We start from the raw sequence: 25,166 nt of genomic DNA on the forward strand, positions 1-25,166 counted from the left end.
TAAAACTATTGAATTTGCACTTACACGGAAGTACCCTATTGCAATAAACAAAGTAGAGTGTCTATTCCAAGTAGCAGCGTTCAATATTCAACTGAAGAATATTTACTGCGATATAGTCTGAGTTGCTTTAAGTCAGATTTAACGAGTAGATGCACCTCACAGGTGAGCTAAATAAAAAGAACTTGTTAATGGCGCGGTTAAGCGAACGGGAACTATATGCATAAAAATAAGCACGAATAGAGGGAAAGTTAATGGTCGCGCCTTAGTCGTAACGTTTTACTTCGGGTGCAATCCTGCCATGTCATCTCCCATTGATAAAGCGTTTCGGTGACGTTGCAGTCCTTTTAACTTCTCCGTACGCGCGATTTATCCATAATACTTTTGACCGTATCAAGGATACCACATAACTGTCACTTTTGTATGACGAGTAGCTAGCGCCCACGCAACAATAAAAAAAAAGCTACGGCATCGGAAAGCCATTTCGGTCGGTGGGGGACACCTCGGAGACTCACAGCACTTATGGACAAATGGAAATGCATGCAAAATATGTACTATCGCAACCTCTCAGCACATGAAGCCAATGTTAAAAGACACCATTAGCTGCGTAGGATGTCAACAAAATGCGTAGACATATGACGGCAAGAACTCAACGTCTGAACTTTCATTATTGCAGCGAAGCTGTATACCTCTACCGTTCAAGAAAACTTTCGTGTGGTTGTTGGCTTGGTAAAAAACAAAAAAAAAAAATAGAAAAACTCCCCATACCTGGGCCCATAGCCATTAAAGGGCCCACATACATAGCTTCGCTCGTCATCAGTCTTCACAGAGCGGAAGGGCACTGAGGTTTTTTTTTTTTTTTTTCGTTCTTTAGCGGCAAGAGCATTCAGTGATAATTTTGTTTCTTGCGCAGCATTACTGGCTAACCACGTTAGACAACCAGGTAGGAAATTCAAAATAAATCAGCTAAAGAATAAAAAAAACTACCACGGTGCTAAATTTATGGGTTTCATGGATTACAGTTGCAGAAATGTCTGGATAAATTAGAACTAACCCAAAAATAATGAGGCGGCCGCAGATGAAATTTAAAACAAATCAGAAAAGAAAGAGGTAAAGCTAGTAGAGTACAAAATTCATGGGTTTCTTCAGAGACATGACATGAGAGCATAATTTTGTTACAATCTGAGTTATTGAAGCGTGTGAAATACTTCGATTTAATTAAACGTCACTGATTACTGCACAACAAAGCACAGGATAAAAGACTAGAGACCCGTCACGTGAGCACACCTTTGGCGAAATTCCTGGAATCCCGGAAGTAGAAAGCCGAAGTAATGACGTCATCATACAAGAGAGTGGCATGATATTTATGCGGCTAATTAATGGAAACCTGTTGCCTCCGTGCCCGGTTCTTGCGTTCCATTCGCCTGAAGTTAAACTAAACAAGACCAAGGCCGAGGTGCGAGTGTCACTAAGAGACACCTAAGTCAAATATTACGGTGGCCTAGCATTTCTTTCGCCCTGCGTTGAGGTTGATTCTGATAGTACGTAGATGATTGGACGATCCACGGCTGCTCACAATTAGTCCTCTAAATTTTTAAACTACAGACGTCCCTTCCGAACAGCTACAATGCGCTAAGAAAAAAAACCTCGAAATACCTTTCGGCGTAATTTCGATCGACAACTTTCTCCCCTCCTATTAGGATGCGCGAGTATGTGTTTTGGCGTCCTAAAATCACATCGATCAGTGCGGTGTAGGAAAACCTTGTCCTTCACGCGCAGCACACACTCTGCGACAACTGAAATATCTATTTTGGACGCATTCGATCAACATCGCGTTTTCGACGTGATGACAATCGCACCACGTGACACGGCCTTTAGAGTGCACTGCGGCAGGCTACTGTCAGCGTGTCAGGGTTTACGGAACAGCGAGTGACGAAGGCATCAAACAGGGCTTTCCGACCTCCTTTTGACCGACCCGCGGCAGGCTGCTCTCTTGCCTACGGTGGCCATGCCATATGGAGGCCGTTTTTGCTCGCAACGCCTCCACCGCGTCCCCGTCTGAAAGGGGCCCTCTCACGAAAGCTCGCGCTATCGCTCTTTTTCCTGGCACCAGGTGTCACTGCAGGTAAATAGTCAACCCACCTCGTTCGAGGCAGCGCCGACAAATCAGGGGTCATCGAGAGAAGAATGCACGGCGATTCCGACGGCCATTTCCAGCTACCACGCCACAGGTGGGCGGAAGCTTTCTCGATTTCTGACAACGAGAGCTTCCCCCAATTTCGATCCGCGAAATTGTAGCAACTAGATGGATTTATATGTTTAAAACTCCTTCGCTCCTCCCCGCCTGGTTGTTGAACCTGCGACTTCGCTATGGCAGCAGGCTTTGTAGCAATAGCCAAGCAACACGAAGTCGCAACCCCAGCTAAGCCTGCTCTAGACGCACCTTTGACGCCCAGACAGCGACATCAAGGAGGGTCCTCCTAAGTGCCTCGTCGTTAAAGCAACTACCTTTCTTAGGCGGCTTAGGCCATTTTCGTGTCTACTGGTCGGTGGTAAACCGGCTTCCGTTCAGGTTGCGTAGGTCATGCGCTCTAGAGCAGGCCATTTGCAGAGAACGTGGTCTTTCCGTTGGCGGTGGTCGAAGGTCAGAGGCGGTGACGAATGGACAAGTTCCGGGAGCGTTCGTCGCCGTGAGCCTTCGGCTTCCGCCAGATGTCGCCTCGCTCTTTGTGAAGCACGTGCAATTGCGCGACAGCTTTGCGATGCCTGAAGGTGTAGATGCTGCACTTCGGTCGATGGTAGCACAATGCGAGAATGCGTTCAGCGTGCTGATAGAGCTGGCTGCTTCTGGCTTGTACTATTATGTGTTGTGACTATGCAAGCTATGCAGCACAGTGCGTTGTGGCTATCAAAAAAAAAAACTGCGGAGTTTTACGTGCCAGAACCACGATATGATAATGAGAAACGCCATAGTGAGGGACCTCGCATTAATTTTGACCACCAGGGGTTCTTTAACGAGCACCCAATTCAAGGTACAGGGGAATTTTTTCATTTCATCCCCATGAAGAAGGTGAGAAACATGTAGCAAGAAATTTATTTTTTACGGCAAAAATGCTCCATTTATTCCCAGTACCAGCGACACTATTGGCCGGTGGTAGCGCGCCACCATGCGGTTTTTTACCGCTGTATTCCTTCTTTTTTCTTCGGTTAAAACACATTAGCTTTACTGCAAGTGAAAATGGTGAGGTTTGCCTCGCAGATTTACCCTGATGAAAAATATGGCCATTCTTTGCATTTTTATAGCCTGCATGTTGCTCCATAAAGTCGGTGACATGCATGTTGCGTTCAGAATTTTCTAATTGTCTGCACGGAGATTTTAGAATTATAATGACAAAGTGATCAGTTCGAAGTTATCCCTTTTGCGACTGATGGCTTTTCCGAGGCAAGGTGCGCCTGCGTCACTGGTTGACATTCGCCATGGAGACCTTGGCGCTAAAAGCGAAATTCGAAATGGTTAATAGGTACGTCGTTCTTTTTGTGGACGTAATAAAAGCGAGATTGTTTGGATAACGCATGTTGATTAAGCATAACATCGTTTTGTCTGAGCCCCTACTGCTATTGAAGTTCACTAACTTCTTTTTTCTAAGTTTATTTTCTCTCTTGTACTGCCCTAGACAATACCACTGACCGCGAGTCCGGCCTCCTGACCAAATAATTTTAAGACCGCTGGTGTAGGTAGCAGACCAAGTCTTGCAAATCTTGCACAAGATGCACAAAGTTTTTTTACCGAACTGTATATGGCGTATTGATTCTTCGTGCAACAGTTTTCCACAATAAGAATGAAAGCGGCGGAGTGTCTTCTTATTAAGCATTGTGCGCGCTGTTTCGTAAACTGTAAAGCTGCTTCAAAGTCCCACTTTTACTTTAGAAATGCCGTGAACTACCATGTCCAGCCATATCACGTGCCTTAGTTGTTACGATAAGGTTATGACCTGACCGATCATTAATTCGTTAAGGCTGTTCCGAATTATTTAGCTTCATCCGAAATGGCGTGCAAGTGGGGCCACAATCACAAATAGTTCGGCCATACACAGTACGAATAGCATTAGGTATTGTAAAAGGCTAAGCAACAGTCTCAGTGCATTCGTTTACTATAAGTACGCAACGACCTTACCTTAGCTTTTATACTCTGCTCTGTTTCGACAGTCAGTGCGTGAGTGCTGTTGGAGAAAATGCCGGACTTGTACGCGGGGTCGTACCGGTACTGCCCACGGGCTCCTTCACTGCATACCTTGCGACAATCACAGATGACAAAATCACACAGTTGGCAACATGCATATTAAGTTCTATTGACACAGTTCATGCGAATACCAAGATTGCACAAATAATCAACAAAGTTATGACGCTTTACATCATAAGAACTTAGACCTTAGCTTCAGCGTTTAGAAACAAGATGTACGAGCGAAAAAAAAGGAAGAAGACAAGGAAAGAGCGGCAATTAGGCTATGGTAGTGCCTGTATACCGTGTTTTCTTTGCAAACTTCTTTTCTTATACCAGCTTTATTAACGTTAGCTGGAACAACATATATTTATTTATTAGTAGAATAGCCCACATTTCTTTGAATTCTACTACCCATCAACCACGATGAGTCACATGAGATGCGGGTAGAGGCACCTCTTTCTCCCACCTGTTAGCACAAAACTTTAAAATATACGCATGTCGTCGTTCCCAGTCCATATTAAATATTGTGCAAAAGAGACAGCTTCGTTAAATATGGGATCTTTCTTTTATGAATGAATTGATGGTAACTCAATGCACTCATATAATACCAACTGCAGTCGACAGAGTAATTAACAGTACACTGAGATTGAAAAACACAGCTCCAGGCTACCGCAGGTTCACCATATGCACGGGCATCCAAGTGGTCTCGCTGTATTGTACCGATGCACATTGCTAAGTATTCTAATCATTTTCGGCCACACGCATCTAGATGCCAATTTGTCCAAAATGTAATCCCACTTGAATGACTTGCTTAAATTTATGTTATGACTTGAATGATGCCTACGCCACTTTGGCTTCTTCGGTAGTGTCCGTACCACCTAGCAACGGTGTCTTTTTTGATATTTCATTATTGTTGCATTAGAAAGGGGGACAGGTAGAGGGGGAGAGGCAGGGCTGCACGTCTTTACAGTGGCAAGTTAATGGTAATCATAAGTCAAAACGGTGATGCGCAAGTATGTTTCGGTAACTTAAATCAAAATTTGGTGTCACGTGAGCAATTACACGCCTTGTCATGCAAGCGTAGCAGCAGTGTCTCACGTCTCCCACCTTTTCTATTCTGCAGTCTTAGTGCAGAACCCCCATGTATTGTACCTTTTCTTACATTTACATAGCTGACCTTTACTTTTGCGTGTTTTTTTCGCCAAGATCCTGTGAAGCTATTTAGAGTTGACAGCACTGCCACGTCCACACGTATAAACGCCCCTACTTGTGGTAACGATGACAGCCGTCCCCATCCAGTCAGCTTCCGCGTCACCATCGCCATATGACGAAGAAGACGTATTTTTGCGCGTATCGTTATCACCTCCACTTGCGATAAAATCTCGTGATTTTTCTGTTGTGTGCGTTTCCCATGCGTTGGCTGCTCGACTATCGCTCAGCTATGGCAGCTTGCACTGCCGTACCCAGGGATTGTTACACCCGGACACGTCGCCTCCACCCCGCGAATTGCGGCCTTCCAGGCTTCCCTTACGACACTCTGACCCTCCCCGCTGCGGCAAGAGTGAGCGCACCTCCTCTAAAAAAAAAAAAAAAAAGAAAGTTCTGGCTGCGCATCTGGCGGCTTGTATTTGTTCGGGGTCTTCATCCTTGGAAAGATTATGAAATTGGTCACATCTTGCGCGTATTTCCGCAACCTCAATGGACAGAACTGGAACGCAGGAAGGTGCAACTATGTGCCTCTAAAAGAAGTTGATCAGAACATGGGGAAGTTTGCTCACCGAGCCGCATGCTTTCGCATAATTTCTTTACGGCTGTTCAAACTGCTCAAGCCAAGAAATATTTAAATTATCGAGAAAAAGAACGAGGGGCCGTTTATGGCAATTTTATTTAAAGGGGCGTAAAAAATGCATGAGCCATTTCACTCTGTGAAGGTGGGTGCCCCCAAAGCCGCTTAGCGCGCGACACAGAGGTGACACATAGTTTTGAACAAAGGTATGATCATATTTATTGTCCTGATCTGCAGTCATCATGACGATGTAGGTGCGCACACACATTCGCGTATCGCCTATGCTATTGAATGTGTCCGTCACGCAAGGTGAGTGGCTCATACTTCTGGCGCTTAAGCAACCGCTCACATCCCAGCAAACGCAACCTCCCCATTACGACAACAAAAGTGAAATTCTACGCTGGAATGATGAGCGCCAACGAAGCTAGTTGTGGAGAAGACGATGAAGAACCCGTGAGCAATGTTACGAGCGCGTTCGCGCAGTTGCGCATAGGGGCGGCAACGAGTTAGCTGTGGAAGAAGAAGGCGCTCGAGCCATTACTGATGATAATTCTATGCGCAACTGAGCTACTTGTGGAGGAAGACAACAATGACGAAGACGGGAGGAGTGGCACGAGCCTTACAGGTCCCCGAGCCCACAGAGGCATGTGCGATTGAGCTTGAACCATTTCTGCACTATTACTGAGATCGGCTCTTATCATGATAGTTTCTGCACACCGATGCCCCGGAACCCTGGATCCCAGCAATATACAGCTTCACTGCCAAATTCACCGACGCTTACGATACTCCCTGATGTAATATCTTCGCTGGCCCGAGAAGCTTTCCCGCGCGGCACGTTGCGCACGAAGGGAATTGTGGTGCGACTGCCTCGCTAATCTGGAGATCGCGAGAACCAGCACATGGGAGACGCTTGTGCGCGATTCACAGCAGCCGCCGCGGACAGACCTTCCATATGACGCGCGCTACACTGGCGCCATCTCGTAGCCATTGTCACCGCACTGCGCTTTTCTCATGGATCCGCTGCACCCTCCTCTCCGCTTTTCTCCTCGCGTAGGTCATTCTCCACTGAGCTGTGCGCTTGCTTTCCTCTTACGCTACTTGCTTTCATCTTAGTTACGACGCGGGGGCATGCCGACACTCGCTGCAGGAACTGGGGCCTGAGAGGAGCGTTCTAAAATGACTTACGGGAATGAAGGGAACGCGGCAAGCGAACAGCCAATACCATAAGGCGGTGGAGGAACACGTCAACACGTGAATGTATATTAGAGTGGCTGTGAAAGCTGGGACTGCGATAAGGTTTTTATGAGCTTTTAAAATGGAGCATATATGACACTTAATATTACTGAAACTTGAGCAAGATGGAAGACATTTATTAGTATAGAGTTAATTTTCCTATGATAACTATGTCGAACTGGTGAAAACGCGCTTTGACTTCAATATCTTAGCAGCGGCTTCTCCACTACGATTCAGGGGTCTCATTAATTCATGTCCCTCGAGCAAATCATATTACTTATTCCCGTAGGTAGTAAAGGAGACCACTGTCATTTTGTCCGATAACCCAGTAAAACAATGAAATTTGATTTTCTTACGTTACCGTCAAATAAATTTATCGATAGTCCGTTTTGCCTGTCAAATATGCTTTACAGTGTTACCCTTGGAATAATACCGATATCCGTCAGATATATTGCTTGGTTTGCAGGCAGAAGCATGGTGTGAAGGCTGTAAGCAGCTACATCCTACAGATATGATCGTGAACGTTAAGTTTGCGTTTTTAGAGTTTTATTGAGTTGGTTTTTTTCGGCAAACATGACACAATGGGGAGAAGGTGCCTGAGAAGACATCTTGGTTCGCTTTGTCTTTTTTGTTAAGGCTACTTAGTTATCGAAGGAAGCAACGGCAACTAGAACTGAAGAACCGGTATCACGTAGTTTTATTGTGATCCATTAGTGCAGCAGGTGAGGAAGAACTTTTATTCCCGACGTGCTTAAAATTGAGGCTCACCTTATGTGTCACAATTCACGTCGCAATACTTTGATTCGAGCTGTTACACGCCGAGGCGCTTACTGCGAAGAAGCCTGCTTTTAAATTTTAACGCGACAGCGTTAAGGAGTGCGTGTCGCAGAAAAGCCGGTGTCGTCGCTGTCGGCGTCCACGGCGTTGGCCGTGAGCGATAAATCCCGGCAGGCACTTCATGAATAAAAAACAAATTGCAAGATGGGCAGGGTGGGAATCGAACCAGGGTCTCCAGAGTGTGAGACGGAGACGTTACCAATCAGCCACGAGCTCGATGCTTCAAAGCTGGGCAAAAGCGCCTCCAGTGAATGCGGTGTTGCCTTAGAAACGAGCCGTAGAAAGTTATACAGCGGTGTATATCGGTAATTATGAACATGTAACTTACAGAAGTCGCCGTTGCACGAGTAGTGAAGTGCGTTTCCGCTACATTTCTTCAGCACTTTCCGCATACGCAGAGCCATCTTGTGGCAAACACAAAAGACCCCCTCCTCTCAATATACGGCGCTGCCCCGACAGGTGGCACGCCACGCGCGCAATGGGGTTGTGCGGGGACAGGTGCGAGGTGCGTCGCGTCGCGTCCCGGACTCCCTCTCCCCTGACGACATTTCTCCTTGCTGCCTCACGGGTTGCAGAATCAAGCGTCCTTCCATTCTTTAGATCACTATCTGTCTATCTCTCTGCCCGTGCCGATCACGACGTTTGGCTGGCGTGCATCGTTTCCCCGGGGCTCCGAGACACCCAGTTCTTTGGTTCGTTCCGCTTGCTCAGGCGCACGTTTCGTTGCCGCGCCGAACGCTCCATTGCTCGACGCTCACCGCGTCCGATGCGGGGTGCCTCGTAAGTGATCGCTGCGCCGTAGCCCATTGTCTTACACTCCTTGGTGGGTTGACAGGAACGCTGTCGCGTTCCACTTTTGAAGACGAAGCTTAAGCGTCCTCCAATTTTTTATAGAGATGACGGCTCAGAATGGTGTTTCATCTTACGCGGAAATCGTAACGGGAGTTCCACAAGGATCAATACTTGGACCTCTTCTGTTTATAATATATATTAACGGCATGTGTGACATCTCCGAGTCTCCTGAATTAGTTATGTATGCAGATGATGCTAACATATTCTTTAAAGCTGCTACTATAACAGAGTTCGAAATTAAAGTTAACAATTACCTGAAGCAAATCTCTTGCTGGTTACAACATAATAAGCTACAAATGAATTCCTCCAAAACAAAATATATGATATTTGCTCCTACTAATAAACCACGTAACTACAATGCGGCTATTCTTTTTGAAGATAGGCTGATAGAGCAGGTAAAATGTCAACAATTTCTGGGTGTGTGGTTCCAAGAGGATTTGGCCTGGAACATGCACGTTATTAGATTTGGAGTCGCGCCCGTAGGACGATCGGAGGAACTTAGGGCGACAGGACTAGGCGAGCAGGATTTATTTACAGTATTTAAATTTTAAACAAGTGATACATTGGCACAGTCTAGCGTGACTTCCATATGGAGCCCGCAAGACGAAGCATACAGCAAACGAGCACACAGCTCAAGAGTACGATCACGAGCACAGAGCACGACGACGAGCACTCCTAGCAGCCGACAAACAGCCGTTTTTAAACACTTCGTGCTCCCTAGATCCCTAGGTGAGGCAAAACGTTCGACGACATCGTAAACAAGCCGCCTCTCTGCGGGATAGCGCACACACACACGTACGCACAGTTTTCACTGCCGATTAGCAGCGTCAAACGTCAACGCAATCGACCTGCTGCTTGCCCATTATCCTGAGTCTTGAAAGGCGCGTTGGTTCCCCGAGCTGACCAGGCATCGTGGCCACCACTTGTCCCTTGTCCGGCGCCTCTAAATCTAAGAGCTGCCTTTCTCCTGAAGTCGCCACGTGTGTCAGCAGACTAGGTCGGCGGTGGCGGGTACATAATAATAGTTGTTCCGCTGATCGCGTTTAGCTATAGCGGCGCCGAGGGGGTGATGAAGCGGCACCTCGAGGTCCCCACGAAATGAGTCACCGTAGCAATTGTGGTAGGCTTCCATGGTTCTCTTCGGGGAAGCTCGCAACGCTCGCAGCTGCAGCTGGCTGAGGAAATGTTGCCATCTCCGCAGGCCATTCCTAACAACATCGACAAACTTGCTATCGAACTAAGCAAAACTGTTGCTTGCTTATACAGACTGAGCACTCTGCTTCCCCCATGGTTGAAAATTTCATTATACTACGCACTCTTTTATTCTAGATTAACGTACTGCACAATAATTTGGAGCACTACTTCGCAAAAGAATTATAACAAATTTATAGTGCTACAAGAAAGGGTGTTACGCGCATTCGAGGGATATTATGGCCCTCTACTAAACTTGAGTACCGCACCATTTTTTTATGAAACATTCTATGTTAAAGGCAAACCAGACGTATCACTACAAGTTGCTGCAATACATTAAACAAAACAAATCATATTACATCGTGAATGCACCCACCAATCCGCATTACAGCCTTCGACAACATAACATGAGAACGCCAAAAATAAGAACCAATTACGGAAAAGAACTAGTCAGTTACCAGGCACCTTCACTACTAAATCGCCTACCTGATTTTGAACATGAAATTATAGAGTATTCGAATAAATCACAAAATCATTTTCTCATTCTGAACAATGTTGAGTTTGGCTGATTAGAACCACAGTATAAATTGTCAGTCTTTTGTTTCTTTAGTTTTCTGGTTGTGGTTGCTCTGAAACAAAATGCATCATACTTTGAGTATCCTGTTGGTTTCTCATATTTCTTGTATACATGTTTCGTTTCACGAAAATATATTCTGTCTCGCGACTCTCCAGTTGATTTGAGTATGTATGTATGATGCATGTTGCTGCGCACGGCCTGCGTGCCGAATCGTTGCGGGAGCAGAAGCCTCCGTCAGGCCACATGGCCTTTAGCTTCTGCTTCCTTTCTGTTGTAAGAGGAGAAATTCATTCATTCATTCATTCATTCATTCATTCATTCATTCATTCATTCATTTGGCAATATACATCTTCGTTTTGTGATAGAGAATTGAAACGGCGGTATTTTTTGTACGAGGTTCATTATACTGTGGGAGTTCGCATAAAGAAATCGCTGATATGGCACGCGCGCTTTTCTTGACATGAACATATTTTTGTCTACATCGAATGTATCATAGTTTGCCATGGTCATTTTACATCTCGCCGTGATTGTTGTGCTTACAACATGAGAGGGATATTTTCGTTCTGGAATACCTATTAGTGTGCCCAGCTAGAATAGATCGTTCAATGATTTTGCTTTGCCGGGCCGTAAAACGCAGAACGACAGCAACAAGTCATATGCCCCCTGCATTCAATTCTAAATTCTACTTCATTTGGAGGCTGCCAACTTAATAATATGATGCATATCTTTGATCCTCCACATAGGGCTGCAACAATGTTTCATCATGCTGGAACTGAATGTAGTGACTAAAATTTTTTAATGCAAATCGACTAGATGTGTTTGAAAGAAACTGGCTAGGTTTTCCACTGTTATCTCTGCTCCCTACATTTTTTGTCGTTTAGACGAGGTTATTCTAGCTAACAAACAAATAAATAAGCCTGGTTAAGTCCATAAACAGAAGTTTCAACTTACCGAGTAGGGATTGACATCCACAGTTCTTGTGACATTGTCGCATTTTTCGAATAGTCCCACATTAGAACCACTTGCCGTGAACCAGCGCGCCTTTAGGGTCATTGACACTGCATATACAAATTCCCTAGTTTCATTCGGTTTGCAATTTCGTAAATAGGTCCGAATGGTATCCAGGAAATCCACAGCCTCTATCTATTAGAGAAATCAAAGGGCAACAGTTAATTAGGCAAGCTTTTTAGAGGCATAGATTTCCGCGCTGCAGCAACTCAACCAGCTTAGGTCTTCTGCTTTGATGTGCTCCATATAATGATACACTAGATTGCGACGGCAACACAGGCAATCACGAAATACATAGCGAATGTGTGCCTTATGATACGGCCGCTACAGCAGAACGCACACGTATGAAAGAAATGGAACAGGTGCTGCATAAGCAGCACTAAGCAATTATGCCAGCGAAACCAACGCTGGCGGCCTATTCTTCGTTTTGTTTGATTTATCGGTATTATTCTATATTAACACATCGTTATTATTTTATATATCACGTCTTGTAATTCACTAACTGACTTGTACTCATTTCCCCTGTATTCAATAATTTTTACTGTAAGTAGGTTATATCCCCAGTACCAACACCTCATGAAATCTTCCTTGTTGGACCCTTAAGGTGTAATAATTCAATAAATGAATGAATAAATAAATAAATAAATAAATAAATAAATAAATAAATAAATAAATGCCAACGCGCTTGCATGAAAGAAACATGTGAACGCGTCGAAACGCGTCGTGTTTGAGGCGCGCACCACAGCGGGGTTGCTTTTCCCATTTCCCGGTGCACACGCTGTACCGTGTGGAGGCGCTGTCGCGAAGTCTGCGCATACCCAGCAGCGGCAGATACGCAGGGATCCTAAGCTGGTGTTAAGGAGAGCCTCAAAGAAAGAGTGGCACGCACTTTCTGACACACATTGATGCCTTCAGGAGGAAGCCTGCTTGGGTTTATTGACCAATTGCCTTCACCAAAAAGATCACGCAGTCGTCACGCCTGTGGCTGAAAGGATGTTCCACATCAGCCGCCAAAGTTTGTAAGAGGCGGCGCTGGCTAACACTCCCATGGTTAGTTCTCGTAGTAACACAAATACCGCAGAAAGTGGATGCAAAAGTGGCGCTGAGGTAGCTCAATTGGTGGAGCATCGTATGCATAATGCAAAGACGTGGGATCGTTCTCTTATGATATAAGTATAAAATCGGGCCCATCGGTAAACTCCCTTTCTTTTTCTTCATTATATATATATATATATATATATATATATATATATTTATATATATATATATATATATATATATGTGTGTGTGTGTGTGTGTGTGTGTGTGTGTGTGTGTGTGTGTGTGTGTGTAACATTCTAAGACAAGCGTGCCCAGAACCGAAGCATGATCCCTTTATACTTCTTCTTCCCCCCGTTCCCACCAGATCTGTCCTTCGTCATCTCGCCCCATTACACTCACCCGGGTAGTGGAACGTGTACGACAGATGAAGAAGCCAGACCGTGTATACACAGTCAGAGTTTTCTTGGCCTCGCAGGACATTTTAGAAATTACATTGTGGCGACGAGCGACCACGCAGACCGGTATGTCTCGGGCTCTCGAAGGAGAGGAAGAACCGACACTCCATCTCTTAGAGTAGCATTCTTTTTTTTTAATCTCCTTGGGAACGCTAGCCCCTGCCGGAGCGTGCCAGCCGCTTGTGCCTCGTGTAGACGCGAGCGTCTACGTCATTTCTTCTGCGACGCCGATGCTGCTGCCGCTACAGAGGGCTCCCCCCCTAGGGAGGAGGAAAGTTCGACGAACGATGGAAAGTCCACGTGACGCGGCGTGTCTTGGCGTTGGTCTTGGGTGTCACGAGCCCAGGCGGCGGCGAAGGATGCAGCAGGGTCGCGTCACATAGTGGTCGAGCTTATGGCGCGGGTGCTTCGATGTAGGCAGGTTTGAGATGTTCCAGGCCAGTTGTGTCTGATCGGCCGTTGACATTCACAACAAACGTTGTCGGACGACGCTCTAGAACACAATATGGCCCGGCGTAGCGTGGTTGTAAAGGCTTCCGCACGGCACAGTTACGCACGAAAACGTGGGTAGCAGAGGTGAGTGCGGGAGAAACATACGGGGACCTTGCTTCTTGTGAACGTGTAGGCACGGGGCCTATCTGGCTGAAGAAGGCTTGCAGTTCGGCAACGTATTCGGCAGGTGATGGCATAGGCGTTTTGGGGGTGGCGACAAAGAAATCGCACGGAAGGCGTAGGTGAGTGCCGTAAGCTAGCTCAGCACAGGAGCAACCTAGCTCGCTCTTGAGTGCGGCTCTGATGCCAAGTAAGACGAGGGGCAAATGCAGGACCCACTTCTCCGGCGATTCATGTGCCATAAGGGAGGCCTTGAGATGCCGGTGAAAACGTTCAACTAGTCTATTGGACAGCGGGTGGTAAGCAGTTGTGCGAAAACGTGTCGTTCCAAGTAGTTTAAGTAGCTCGTTGAAGAGTGCTGAGTCAAAGTGTCGACCGCGATTTGTGATTATTGTGGATGGGCAGCCGAACGCTGCGATCCACTTAGACACGAAAGCTGCTGCAAGAGTGGGCGCTGAGATGTCAGATATAGGTGTAGCTTCTGGCCGCCGTGTATAACGGCCGATGCATGTAAGTATGTAGCAGTAACCTTTCGAAGGTGGGAGAGGGCCGACGAGGTCCAGGTGTACGGTGTCAAAACGAGCATCCGGTGGCAGAAAAGACTTGGCAGGCGGAATGGGGTGATGCTGGATGTTAGAGCGTTGACACGACAAACAGGAGCGAACCCAATCGCGAACTTGCGCGTTTAGGCGAGGCCAAACGAAACGACTGGAAAGAAGCATCTGTGTCGCGCGTATGCCAGGGTGCGACAGGTTGTGCACGGTTTCGAATAGACGTCTTCGGAGGGATGCCTGATCGTATGGTCTAGGTTTTTCGGTAGAAGTGTCGCTGACGACGGACGTACCATCTGGGGTCACAACGACGTCTCCCAATTTTAGGGACGTTGACGAATTCCGGAGTGTACGAAGTTCAGTGTCGTCACGCTGTTGAGTGGCGAGTAAGTGAGCCTCGATGATGAAAGGTTCAGATGTCAACGTGGAAACGACATTGACACGACTCAGAATGTCAGCTGGAACGTGGTCGGTGCCTTTGATGTTGCGGAACGTTGGTGTAAACACGGAGATGTAGGAAAGGTGTCGAATCTCGCGGGGCGATTAACAGGACGCCGAACGATTTGTTGCGTGTACGAGGGGCTTGTGGTCAGTCAAGACAATGAATACACAGCCTTCTAGGAAATTGCGAAAATGCTTGACAGCCAGGTAAACAGCGAGTAATTAGCGGCCGAACACGCTTTAGCGGGACTGCGCAGGCTTCAGTTTCTTGGAGAAAAAAGCGAGTGGATGCCATGCATTGCCGATGAATTGTTGCAGAACGGCACCAACGGCGGTGTTTGAAGCGTCGGTCATGATGGCAGAGGGTGCGTCTGGCTTTCGGTGTCTAAGCAGCGTAGCGTCGGCGAGGGCAGACTTGACTCTTGTGAAAGCGTCGGTGGCCTCTTCAGTCCACTGAAGCACTTGTTTCCGTTTGTTTACTAGGAGAGCGTCTAGCGGAGCCATAAGTCGTGCGCACTCGGGAATGAATCGGCGGTAGAAATTGACGAATCCGAGAAATTGGTGAAGCTTGGTGAGGTGGTCACTCGGGGAAGGCTTTCGATGACGCGAATCTTGGACGGCAGTGGTCGAATGCCGTTAGTGTCGACGATATGACCGAGGAACTTGAGTTCGGGTTGACCGAATTCACTCTTGGCGGCGTTGATGACAATTCCTTTACTGGCAAAGCGTGAAAACAACAACTGCAAGTGGTGAAGACGTTCTTCTGCCGAAGATCTTGCGACGAGAAGGTCGTCAATGTATGCAAAAACGAAAGGCAAACCTCGGGTGACGCAATCGATGAAACGCTGAAAAGATTGGCCGGCGTTCCGTAAACCGAAAGGCATGGGCAGAAATTCGAAAAGACCGAAGGGTGTGGTGATGGCTGTCTTGGGAATGTCTTCTTCAGCGACCGGTAGTTGATGGTAGGCACGAACGAGATCGATCTTAGAAAAGATCGTCGCACCGTGCAACGCTACAGTCAAGTCCTGAATGTTCGGTATAGGGTAGCGATCAGGAACTGTGACGTTGTTTAGTGCCCGGTAATCGCCGCATGGGCGTTAGTCTCCCGTCTTCTTAGGCATCATGTGAAGTGGTGATGCCCAGTTACTGGAGGAAGGGCGGATGATGCCAAGTTGCAGCATGTGTTCTAACTCTGCGCGAGCTATCTTGAGTTTCTCCGGGGACAAACGCCGGGGTCGGAAATAGACCGGTGGGCCGGAGGTGACGATGTGATGGCATACGTCATGTTGAACCGGTTGCGTCCAGTCCGGCAGGCGCGTCAAAGTGGGAAACTCGCGTAGGAGCACGGCGAAAGGTTCGTCCAACATGGCACAAATAGGCCCTATGGGCGATGTGCCTGATGATGGCACGCCGAGAACGGATAGCTGGGTCACGGAGGCGATGAGGCGGCGTCGTTGGTTGTCCACAAGGAGTCCGTAGTTATGCAAGAAGTCTGCTCCAATGACTGCACGACGGACGTCTGCAACCAGGACAATCCAGCGGAACGCTCGTCGAAGACCAAGGTTAAGCATGACGGAGGGTCACGACAGGACAGGAATCCTGGTGCCGTTGACGGATTGCAAAAACGACACAGGTGTCGCTTTTCGGTCGGAGTGCTGGGCGGGGAGAATGCTGACGTCAGCACCTGTGTCGACTAAGAATCGTTGTCCCGTAACTCTGTCTGTCACGTAGAAAAGGCAAATTGTGTGCTGGGCTGTGCCACTCGTCGCCGTTAGAGGTCGGCTGGCCGGTTTCCCTGCCAAGCGCAGGGACGCCGACAGTGACGAGGGTCGTTTCCAAAACGGCGGTGGTAGTAGCAAACGCCAGCCGTTGTAGTTGAGATTTCATTGCGGGTGCCAGTGCGTCTTGACCTGCTGTAACTACGGCTGCGTGTATGACGAGATGTGCGGCGATGTTCCGCTAGACAGATGACGCGTTCTACGCGCTCACACAAGGAGTCTAGTGCAGATTGCACTGCGGAAGAGCAGGGAAGAGTTTGCAGAGCGGTTGTATTGTCACCCGGAGACGGTGACGTGGCTGCGATGGTTGGGGTTGCAACTTCCATGACTTTGTCGCCCAAAGCTGCAAGTCCGGTAAGGTCCACGGTAGAGGCTGTCGCCAGGACCATCTGCAGGTTATCCGGGAGTCGTTGCAAAAACAACTGGCGCAACAGCGTGTCGTCGATGGATCTCGCGTTGTTTCCGAGCAGCTGGCTCATTCGGCGAAGAAGTTGACTAGGGCCTCGGTCGCCGAGTTCTTCAGGGGAAAGAAGCTGCTGGATGCGAGAACGCTGTGAAGCTGCTGTGCGCTGTAGCAGTGCTGCCATGAGATCGTCATAGGCGGCGGCAGACAATGGGGAGTTCAACAAGTCTGCTACCTCGTCAATGGCGGCGGGCGAGAGCGCTGCGACGGCGTAATGTAACTTCGAGGCTTGAGAGCGGATACCAGCGACTTGAAATTGCGCTTCGGCCTGAAGAAACCACGCCGAAGGATGTGGTCCCAGTACTGTGGGAGGCGGACAGCGATGGCGGAACAGGAGGGCTCACCACGTTCCTCGGAAGAGTTCTGGCCTTGAGCTCTCGTAGCGTTGGTCTGGTCTATGGTCGTCTATACCATAGGAACGTATGGCAGTATCACGTCCGCTGTCACCAAACTGTGACGACGAGCGACCACGTAGACCGGTAAAGTCTCGGGCTCTCGCAGGAGAAGAAGAACCAGCACTCCATCTCTTAGAGTAGCATACTTTTTTAAAATCTCCTTCGGAACGCTAGCACCTACCGGAGCGTGCCAGCCGCTCATGCCTCGTGTAGACGCGAGCGTCTACGTCATCTCTCGTGCGACGCCGATGCTGCTGCCGCTACAACATAAAGGATATTGCAGCACGAGCTAAACCGTTGCACGACCTACTCCGTAAAAACACATCTTTCATTTTGACTGAAGCATGTGAGACGGCGTACAGAGATTTGTTCTAAGCGATATCATCAGACCCAGTCCTCAGAATACCGGACTTCACTGTTCCATTTCAACTTACAGCGGATGCATTGAACTACGGAGAAGGTGGTGTACTGTACCAACGAAGAAGCAAAAGTGGCAGCGAAAGAAGAAGGAAAGATCTTGGATATTACTCCTATGCTTCCACAAAATCGGAACACAACTACAGAACAACTAAAATGGAGGCATTGGCTGTTCTGCTAGCGATTAGGCATTTTCGATCGTACATAGAAAGCACGAAATTCAAACTGTTCACTAGCAATCAGACGCTTACTCATTTGCTGAATTGTAATCAAATGAAAGGGCGGGTTGCTCGCTGGATCAGTGAAATTCAGCAGTTTGATTTTGAAGTGACACAAAGAAGCGGACAAGATTTGTCAGAAGCCCATGCACTTTCTCGACTTCCCATTGGTAATAACTGTGGGAACGAGGAACGAATGAACTCACATAAAATGTGCGAAAGCACAACACAGCTGACGGTATTTAGACGCAGTTTCACGTACCGGATACACTGAAAACAAGATTTCTCGACCTGTACCACGACAGTCCAGAGTCAGGAGGGCATGAGGGCTTATGGCGAACATACTACACAATGACAAGATTTACATGGCCCCGTATGAAGAAATATATAAGCGATTACATTAGCTCTTGTCAACAATCTCAACTGAAGAAAGCAAAATATAAGCAGAACACAGACAGCATGATTTTTCCACCTCATTCAAATGTGCCATTTGAAACCCTACGTGTTGATTTCGCTGAACTGAAGGAAAAAAGGCGAAGGAGTGAAGAAAACTCAGTCCTTTTTAGTGTGCATTCATGAATGCTCAAGGATGCTAGCTGCCAAACTAGGAAAAGAAATTGCTGACGCTGTCATTTTGCTCTTGAATAGAGACATGTTCAAAGGATTGGAACGGGTCGTATCCGACAATCGCCCTGCATTCAAGAGCCAAGCATTTGCAAGGTGGGCAAAAGACAGAAACATTACCCTGAAGTTCACTGCCGTATACCATCCATCAGCTAATGGACTAGCAAAGCGAGTTATCCAAGATATAAAACAATATATTAGTATGTACCCAGTATTCGCAAGAGGGTGGAAGTTGTCTAGGAGCACCTATGCCTCGCACAACAATAGATGCCATACAAGCACTCTGGGATGCAGTCTTCAATACGCCGCCTTTGAGGAGCCTGCCTCTTAGCCTGCGGACCATATATTTGGCATAAGAGAGAAGCTTAACTTGAAGGAAACGAAGCAAAGTACGGAACAGCAAAGGAAGCACAGGGAAGCTATGAAGAGAGCATTGGACAAACGTCATAACACAGACCTTCCCGTAATTCCATTAGGCGAGATGGTTCTTGTGCGCGAAGGATATGGCGGTGCTAGCAAAAGACTGGTGGGTCCGTTTAAAGTGGTAAGATTGGCTACAAAAGGAGGAGTAATCAAGACCATCGGCCGCACGACGGAAAACAGTACGATGCAAAGAGCAGCCATTGCCAACGTCATCCCTTATTTGCAGTGGATTGATGAAACAAAGCTTGGGAGAGTGTAAGGGAGGGAGAAGAAGAAGAACAAAGTGATCGTGCTTCGTTCTGTGCACGCTTGTCGTGGAATGTTAATATATATATATATATATATATATATATATATATATATATATATATATATATATATATATATATATATATATATATATATACATATATATATTCAGAAGCGGAATGAAGCTGTTGTCATGTTCGCTGAACACATGGCTTGTCTTTGTCGTCGTGCAGACCCCTATATGCCCGAGGCAAAAAACCTCAGCCACATCAAGCGCGGCGTAATGGACCAGCTGTTTGCCGGTCTTGTGCGGAACCCGCCGACGACTGTCGATGAATTTATGAAAGAATCAACGGCCGTAGAGCGCGCGTTACACCTACGCAGCCGCCAGTATGATCACCTGACCCGCACTGGACCGGCAAGCGCCGCAGCAGTGACGGTCACAGAAGAGAGTTCCTTGCGCCAGCTGAAACGCGAAATTGTTCAGGAAGAGATTAAGACGCTCACAGCAAAGCTGAGTGATTGTACAGCTGCGTTGGTGGCTGAAGTTGTGCGCCAAGAAATAAAGCGAGCGTTTGCGGCTTCCGAGCCAAATTCCCAGATGTGGCAGCCCAGCTACACAGAGGCTGTCCGTCGACCACCACATTCGATGCCGACACTGCAGTCACATTCCCAGACGTGGCAACCCAGCTGCGAAGATGTTTTCCGTCGACCACCCCCTCCGATGTAGACGCAGCATCACCAGCAGTCAGCACCGGCATCACCTTGGTACCATAAGGAAAAACCGACGCGAACACCGCTTCGTAGAACTGACATTTAGCGCAGGGCTGACTACAGGGCCTTGTGCTTCCACTGTGGGGAAGTGGGCCACAGCTGCCCTCATTTCCCTTATCGTGTGGAAGGGTACCAAGCGTTTTCATTCACTGCTTTTCGTCGTGCTTTTGACGGAAGCCGAACGAACATCGACGCGAATTCAACGAGCTGGCAAGCCGATTCGCCCGGTTAAGGCCGATTCACACGACTGACTAAATTGCTCTTTTGGACCGCGGGCCGCGCATCACGTGATAGGACGTCACCAGTTCGTGCGGACCGCCGTTGGCCCGCGCGAGACCACGGCCCTCGCGGTCCAAGAAATCGCCGAGGCTCTTCCCGCGTCACTTTTGGCCGCGGACCACATGCAAACCGCACCGATTTTGGCGTAGCCAATGAATGTTGTTCGCAATGAAGTGCCCACACCTCTTCTAACACATCTTCCTGCCGGTAGGATAGCATCGGGACGATGTTCGCTCTGGAGGGAGACAAGTGCCGCATCCAGTATGCGGTACGTAAAGACGAAGATCTAGAGCTTTGCGGAAGCGAAGAGGTCCCTGCGCGATCGTTTTTCAGCTGGTCTGCAATTAAAGTATGCCGCCCTGTTTTATTAAATCCGGCTACTTGTGCATGGTGACTATAAAGGTATATATATATATATATATATATATATATATATATATATATATATATATATGCGTGCGTGTGTGCGTGTGCGTGTGTGTGCGAGCGTTTGTGTAGTTGTGTGTGTGGCGGGTCAAAGTGAACATTCTGACGACTATCACTCCATCAGTAAAATGTGTACGAAATGTAGTGATGATTACGATTGGATGTTTAGCTATTCTGCCTCTCAATACACAACTCTTGGTATTTATGGCACTGAGCACTAACGCCCCCTCTGAAAGCGCTGGCTTTGCTTCACCTCGGTAGCACTCGCCCGTCTTCCAGTGTGCCATCGTTGCAAACTACTTAGGGTAGATGTTAAAGCATTCCAGCATTCCACTTCAAGAACATTGTAGGTTATTCTTCACAGTCGCTGACGAACGTGTTTCAGAAAAGATTGCTTTGGAACACTCCGAACGCCACATTCGCAGTATGGAGGGGCTCATGCGGACGCTAATGGGATATGCCTTTGTCGGAAACCGAGGGGTCGCAGCGGTGTGCCAGAACCAAAAGACCAGCGTAGCAGGCTCTTGGAAAAGACAAGCGCATGCCGTGCCTGCGCTCCCTAGATTTATTTTCATTATATTTTGCAGTGGCGACTGAGAGCGCCGACCTTTAACGTCCTCGCCTAACAGCGTCGGTGGGCTGTGGAGAGTCCACAGACTAGGCGGAACGGCGAACTGTATTCGTCGATGAAGTGGAGACGGCGCTCTCTTGGCTGCATGTAGATCAGCGGATACGTCGGTGACATCCGCGAAGAGTTCCGTGGGAGGCGTGTCGAGGTAGGCCGGTTTTAGGTGGTCTATTAGACTAATTCTTCGCTACCATTCGATAGAATGGTCGCGGACTTCGGCGTCTTGTGGGGGACACGATACGGCCCACCATAAAAGGGTGTCAGAGGTGCCTTTACAGCTTCTCGAACGAGAAAAACGAGGGTTGAAGACGCGAGGTCCCGATGCACAAAGATGCTGTGGTCCGAAGATTGAGGCTGGATGGGGCGCAGTTTCGGGATTCAGTCCTGCAGGCGTTGAAGGTACTGCAGCGGCTGGGGCGTGGGTTCCAAAAGAAGAACAAGTCTTCAGGAAGCCGCACGGCGGTGCCATAGACGGGTTCAGCCAAGGTAGTAGACCGAGAAGCACAATAGGAAGGTGGTCAACCCTGTGCTCCCAATCGAGGTGCAAATTCAGGGCAGCCTTGAGCTGGCGGTGGAGCCGCGCAACCATGCTGTTGACACAGGCGTGATATGCAGTGGTACGGAAATGTTTTGAGCCAAGCAGGTGGTTGAGGCAAATGGACAGGGTACAGTCAAATTGCCGGGATCAATGGTCACATTGCTGGGGTAACCGAAGCGGGAAACGAATAATGAAACGAAGGCTTTGGCGACCGTTTCCGCAGTGATGTCCGGAATGGACACCGGTTTCGGCCAGCAGGTGAGGAGGTCAATCATTGTTACAATGTACCGGCCAATAGTCACAGCGACGAAGTGTTCCAAACAAATCAAGTTTGACGTGGTCAGATTGACAGCTAGGTGGCAAGGAATACTGTATGGGAGGCCGCGCGCGGTGGTTCACTTTGGCGGTCTGGCACGCGAGCCGCGAACGTGCCTACTGGCGAACATCGATGTTAATGCTTGCCAGACGTAACGTTGTGTTACGAGGTGCTGCGTGGCTCCTATGCTTGGATGGCAGATGTCGTGAATGGTTCGGAATACCACAACTCGGAAGACAGTTCGAATAGTCGATGAGGTGCAGCCGCTGACATGTCGCGTCAGAGGGAACCAGGCAGAAACGGGTGAAGAACGAGTTGTAAACGGAGAGAACAGGGATCGCCACGTAGCACTTGCAGCTCATGGTCTTCCATCTCCAGCCGACCTAGACGTTCCTAGTGCACAGTTGATGTAGAAATGCCGAGGGAGGTAATGCGGAAGAGTACATCAGCTGCCTCACTTTTAGTACCTTTGATGTGGGCGCTATTGATGTGGGCGCTAAAGTGCTCCTTACTCTAGCAGCAACGCGCGTCGTCCACGTTGCCGATGGCTGTGCTGTTCCTGTAGTCGGTGTGTCTACAGCTCACGTCAGCATTGCCGGTCGCAACACTGCTGTCCTTTTTAGCGTGATTGCTCACCTTCCGCGCGAGCTAATTATCGGCCCTAATTTCCTCTCAGCGCATTCGGCTCTTCTCCACTGCTCAGCCAGCACCCTCCACCTAGAACTGTCTATTCTTTCGGCTACTTATGATGTAACACCCAGCCGCTTTAGCTACACCAAGCTCATTCGATTGCCGCCCAAATCATTGTCATATACTGAACTGCCATCTTCCCCGCCCGTTCCCGATCGCGACTATATCTTCTCTCTGCTGACCGACATTCCCCTGCGGCGTGATGTGGCCGTGTTTTACACATTTCTGACCATGATGGTCAAGAGCACTAGCATCCCTGTCGTAGGTTTCAGCTTAAGCAAGCAGATTGTGCCTCAATTAATTTGCATCGCCCAACTTCAGCTTTTAGGTGACCATAACGCGGCGGATTTCTCACTCGACGCTTCGTCTGAGCCTACCAGTTTTCTAAACACTGTCTCTAGTGCTCATCCAAAGGTTTATTATTGCGACACAAGCTTTACCTCCACAAGCCAAAGACCTCCACCATGTTTTGTTTTCCTACGGGCATGTCCTTGGCTTCGATAATCGCCCCTTAGTCCAGGCGCTTGCTGTCAAGCATCGTATTGATACTGGTAATGCTGCTCATATTCACCGCAGACTAAAGTCTCTCTATCGGAACGCCAGCTACTTCAAACTGAGGTTAACAATATGCTCATTAAAAGCATCACTGAGCCTTCTACAAGTCCATGGGCATCGCCGGCAGTATTGATTAAGAAGGAGGACGGGACGTGGCGTTTCTGTATTGTTTACCGCCATTTGAACAAAATCACAAAGAAAGATATCTATCCGCTGCCATGAACCGAGCACGCGCTTGACTACCTGTACGGTGCCAGCTGGCTCTCCTCTACTGGCCTTCGAACTCGATACCAGAAGGTCGGCTTCGATCATATGGACAGAGGAAATACCCGATTTATAACAAGCGACGGATTGCTTTACAACTCAAAGTTATGATGCAGGGTTCGGTTACGGGCTACTTGGTATTCCGCTGTTTTAGACATCACTTACTGCGCATAAATAGACAGGGATCAAAAGAACGACGACGACAAGCACTGACTTCCAACTTATTTTAATTTTTGAGTAACACGCACATATACTGAGACACCAAAACAAAAGCGCCCCCCACAAGCATAAAACCGGCATGAGTATGCATCCAAAATTTAACAAAAACCATGACCGCCGCCTTAAGATGAACGAGAGCGCATGTCTGACCTCAAAAAACCAGTCCTTTATCTGTTAATGCAATTACCGGTTTACTAACCAAGTCGCCTTCAGCAATCGCTGCTGTTTCATGATAAGATTAGTGCATTGATTAGGCTGCCTAGCTAAGATACTAGCTTCTACAAAGAGCGGGATACAGCCGCATTGTGCGCGATTGACACCTAGAAACCCTTCCCGCCCTTCGCGCACTTGTGGGTACCTCCAGTATCTGCAGTATTACCTCGTGTCAACGTGAATTTGATTTCACCACCGATCCTCGCCCAACTCGTCCCAAATTCCCTAACAGAATTGCGTCCGGATGCCAGTGGTCATGGTGTTGGCGCTTCTTCAGCCCACATACAGAGGGGCCAAGATCGCGCTGCCAGATCTCCAAGATCTCTTATGCAAGCCGCTTCCTTTCACTTACAGCGCAACGATTCTATTGCGGAGCAGTGATGCCTTGCCTTTGTCTGGGCGTTCGCCAAGTTCTGTTCTTACATTCACGGCCGTACCTTTTCCGTAGTAACCGATCATCGTGCTCTCCTCTGCTCGCTTTCCACCTTAAAGGATCCCATTGGTCGGCGTGGTTATTGGGATTTCAAGCTCCAACAGTTACCATACTCTGAGATTCAGAAGACTGGACACCTGCGCCAAGACTCGTATAGTTTGTCGCTTTACCCCTTCGACAGCTCCGACGTCCCTGACATCCAGAAAGGTACTTGTTTTTTTCTCCGTGTCAGGTTTGCCGTATACGCGTAGTGCGCGCCGATGGACACGCCACTGGATAGTGCTTCTCTGTCTTATTGACGTTTCGAGAGCAAAATAGGCAACACCCTTCGCAAGTGTGGGGTGGCCAAAGCTTCAAGGTATGTCGAAGAAGAATTTTGGCAGAGTGGTGGGCTAAAATACCGGCGAAAAGTGCCAGCGATACGGTTCTAATCGTTCCCCGTAAAGCCTCATCATTGGGAG

The 25,166-nt window shown here is 48.1% G+C and overlaps 1 long non-coding RNA gene across 1 annotated transcript in view; it reads right to left on the reverse strand.

The window, feature by feature from the left end:
* The window catches only part of LOC129384970 (uncharacterized), a 34,575-nt gene extending 22,759 nt beyond the window's left edge, over positions 1–11,816 (reverse strand). Inside the window, exons 1-2 of the long non-coding RNA XR_011893693.1 lie at positions 11,647–11,816; positions 4,172–4,288 (exon numbers count right to left, since the gene is read on the reverse strand). This is a non-coding gene — a long non-coding RNA (uncharacterized lncRNA). The remainder of the gene's footprint in view (positions 1–4,171; positions 4,289–11,646) is intronic.
* Positions 11,817–25,166: the final 13,350 nt, after the last annotated feature.

The sequence above is a fragment of the Dermacentor andersoni genome, chromosome 4 (assembly GCF_023375885.2).
Source record: "Dermacentor andersoni chromosome 4, qqDerAnde1_hic_scaffold, whole genome shotgun sequence".
Classification (NCBI taxonomy): Eukaryota; Metazoa; Arthropoda; class Arachnida; order Ixodida; family Ixodidae; genus Dermacentor; species Dermacentor andersoni.